Here is a 4,229-nt window from a genome sequence, read left to right as displayed (position 1 = left end):
TTTTTTTTTTTTTTTTTTTTTTTTTGAGGTACACGGGCCTCTCACTGCTGTGGCCTCTCCCGTTGCGGAGCACAGTCTCCAGACGTGCAGGCTCAGCGGCCATGGCTCACGGGCCCAGCCGCTCCGCGGCATGTGGGATCCTCCTGGACCGGGGCACGAACCCGTGTCCCCTGCATCAGCAGGCGGACTCTCAACCACTGCGCCACCAGGGAAGCCCCTCAAACAATATTTTTGATACAATACATATATATATATATTATTTTTTCAAACACAGCTATTCTATAAATGCCAGGGCTCCTGATTTCCAGGTTTCTAAAAAGGAACGGAGGTAAAACAGATGCCTTGACTGTTTTAGAAGATCATTTTGAATGTTTTATGACTGCCTGCCTGTTTGAATATTGGTGAAGGGATAAATAATAAATTGACATCAAAAAGCACTAATGAAAAGTTTCTCTTTTTTCTTTCTTTGTTATATTATTAATGCCTGATGTACCAGCTGTTGCTTTTCTTTTTAGCTACTCCATGAAATTTGCTACTGTTCCAATTGAACTGGCATGAATTTAAAAGTTTCCATTCCCGGGTACCAGCTGTGGAGGAAGCAATTGCTTTTCAACACCAAGCAAATGGTTCTCTAAGCTCTGGGTTGATGGCTGTGTTCTGCTGAGCCCCGAAAGGTGCCCACAGGAGCTGGTGTGTGTGTTCAGGATTTTTCCTTCCACTCCCGATTAGGAAGAGGTTTTGACTAGCCAAACTCTGTTTGAGTTTACTCTTTCTACTTGCTGACCAAATGACTGAACTCATTTAGAATTTACTTCTCCAGGATTTTACCCTGGTTTATCTTTGCTACAAATTTAATCGTGCAGAAACGCCAAGGGTCAGTGAGAAGAATCTAGTATCTCCCCAAATATATCCCAGTGTCTGCAGGTGTGTCGGGATGGACATGAGTGAAGTAGGAAATCAAGGTTTCCTGCATGGAGAGTAGTGGGGCCATCCCGTGGGAGTCTCCAGACTTCCACGCCTGCAACCTCTAAAGCTGCTGGCCATCCCCCCACCCTAATGAGCTCTGCCCTCAAGAACTTCCTAAGGACCCTGATAATTCAGGGGAATAGGAATCAAACAGCCCTGCCCAAAAGCTGGCACAGCAAGCTGTGTGATGTTAACTAGCTCCCTTCCCCACTGTGAGCCTCAGTTTCCCAATCTCTAAAATGGGGAGGTTTGATTAGACATCCTCTGAATTCTCTTCCAGCTGATTTTCTAAGGCTCCGAGTGCCTCTGACTTCAGCCTCTCCACCCTTCTTTGGGTCCAGTACACTTTCTAGCCCAACTGGAAGCTCCCCAAGGGCAGGAGTCTTTGTTTTCTTTGCTGCTGTATCCTAAGTGCCAAGAAATTTGCTACTCCAAGTGTGCTCCCAGGCCCAGTGTTTTCATCCTGGGATGAAATGCAGATTCTCAGGCTGCGAGCTGGTTAGAAATGCAGACTCTCAGGTTTCAACCCAGACCTACTGACTCAGTATTTGTATTTAAATAAGATTCACAAGCCATTCAATGCATCGGCCTAGAATAGCCCGTGTTATAATAAATATTCATTTTGTTTTGAATAAACTGAACGTATGGCTGAAATTCCATCACATTTACTCTGGTGAATAGCTTTCCAACATTGCCCCCACTGTTCTGTGTGGAGTACAGAAGGCAAAGGATGGGAAAAAAAAGGAAGGGCTTCCCTGGTGGCACAGTGGTTGAGAGTCCGCCTGCCGATGCAGGGGACACGGGTTCGTGCCCCGGTCCGGGAAGATCCCACATGCTGCGGAGCAGCTGGGCCCGTGAGCCATGGCCGCTGAGCCTGCGCGTCTGGAGCCTGTGCTCCGCAACGGGAGAGGCCACAAGAGCGAGAGGCCCACGTACTGCAAAAAAAAAAAAAAAAAAATGGAAAACAGCAAACAACTCTAAGTGTCCAGGAAAAGTGATGGAGAGGGAGCCTGTGGGTTTGAGGCAGGGCTTCTCACCCTGGGCACTAGTGACATTCTGGGCCACGGAATTCTTTGCTGGGAGGGGCTGTCATGTGCCTTGTAGGCTGCCTAGCAATATCCCTGGCCTCTGTTCATTAGCTGGTAATAACACCTGCCCATTGTAACCACAAAAAGTGCCCCCAGGCATTGCCAGATGTCCCCTGGGCACAAAATAATCACCAGGCCCACTAGTTTAAGAGTATGGCTGGGCAGGGAGGATATGTATATGAGGAAGGGGTTTCTGTTTCCCAAGAGGGAAAATTAGGAAGCCACAGCTTGTTCTTACAAAGCACTAGTTTGGGGGCAGGGGGGATCCCTACCGCTCATGAAGTCATGTTTATTCTGGGCGACACAGTGCTGTAGACAGTAGGAATTAGATGCCACATCCTTGACTCAGAGGCGCCCCAGCCTCAGCCTCCCTGTACTCCCAGTGTTCAGAGTGCTTTTCTCTTCCATGTTTCACAGGCTGAGGCTTCCAGCCTACCCCCCGCCCCCCGTACCCTCGGTCCTCATGGTCAGAGCCTGACAAGTGTAGACTCCTGATGAGTGGGAGATAGTAGTACTGTGATTATAATTATGGTTCAAAATTCAGGATTCATTTACTCAAATCCTTTTACTGAGGACTCTCCTATGCCAGCCACTAGACTAAACAGTAGGAAAACGAACAATGGTGAGCAAAATGGACACGGTCTCCCCTCAAGAAGCTTACAGTCCAGGGTGGAGATGGCTAGGAGTCAACTATTCACGCCACTAAACATGATTGCAAAGCGTGTCGAGGGCTCTGTTGGGCAAACACACCACGTGATATGCCAGCCAGAGACAGCAGGTTCCCTGTGAAGTAGGGAAGCTTAAGCTCTAGCCCCTCGCTCACCAGGCCCTTCTCAACACTCTGGAGGGACCTTAATTATTTAGGTATGTAATTTCACATTCATAATTGTTATTCTTTTTCTGGAAAGGGGCCTTCAAGACTGTACAAAGTTTAGGCTCCGTAAGGCATCAGGGATTCACCCTGATGACAGAGTATAGACAGCAGGGAAGAAAGGATAGATTTGAGACCTGAAAGATGAATCCACAAGACTTGGGGATGGATGGAGGCAACTGGCTTTCAGGCAGAATGAACAGCAGGTACAAAGGCCCTGTGGCAGGAGAGGGCAAAATAGCATGACCAGCTAGATTCCTCATCACCTCCTCGAGGAGGGTGTGACCATTACCGTGTGCGCCCGATAGCAGGCATCTGGGCACACCACCATCTATCTCCCTGTCCAGCCTTTCCACGGGCTCAGGGAACCAGGCCCAGCTAGGCTGGAGGAGATGCCTTCATCTGTCTGATTCATGGCTGTATCTTGTGGCTCCCACCGGGCAAAACATTCATTTCTTAGCCTTCACATACATTGTCTCCTAAAATAAAACAGCACCAAAAAACCTACCACGTGTGTGTGTGTGTGTGTGTATATATATATATATTTATTTATTTATTTATTTTTATTTATACATATATATAAATTTTTATACTCTCGTTCTGTCCCATTGATTCATGTAACCTCCCTTTTTTTGGTATCAGAAGCGAGAATATGTATCACTGCTGTGCTCTTGATTTCTTGCATTGACACCGACCTGCGTACCTGATTTCACATTCTTCTGCATTCCCTCGGGGCTTCTTGGCATCTAGTTTGCCAGGGTGTTTTGTTTATTTTGCAAGAACAGGTTAAGCAGTGGTTTGGGCTCCTGGGTAAATAGAATCTCCAACCTTAAATAAAGGTTCTCCTGTGATAGCACACGCTGCACGAATGAGCGGAGCTCCGGATCCCGGCCTGAGGAAAGGATTTTTCATTTACAGTACTGTCTGTATCACTTGGGACAGAATGCTGTGAAATCCCATGTTACACAGAGAGTGCTCTGGATTTGCAAGGTACATGTGGTAACTGAGTTAATACATGAATATGAATTGCTTCTCCCCGTCCTCACACTTGCTGTGCTAACAGTGTTTCTACCTTCACTTTTTACAAGGGTCTCCGGGCATAGACTGTGTTCCGTTTCAGTCATGAAGTTATTTTCTTGGACCAAAGCTCAACATGTTAGATACACGTGTGTGTGTAACTCTTAATCCATCATAATGCACCTAGGCACACACCTCAGAATATTTTGGAATTGTTAAAATCATCCCCAAAAGACTTGCTCATGGCACTATAAGGGACCCTAAAGTTCATCTGGTTGGTCCCACCT

Source organism: Aethalodelphis obliquidens, unplaced genomic scaffold (genome assembly GCF_003676395.1).
Source record: "Aethalodelphis obliquidens isolate GAN/ISIS:26980383/991018 unplaced genomic scaffold, ASM367639v1 scaffold72, whole genome shotgun sequence".
NCBI lineage: Eukaryota > Metazoa > Chordata > Mammalia > Artiodactyla > Delphinidae > Aethalodelphis > Aethalodelphis obliquidens.
Note: the sequence above shows the minus strand (reverse complement) of the source record.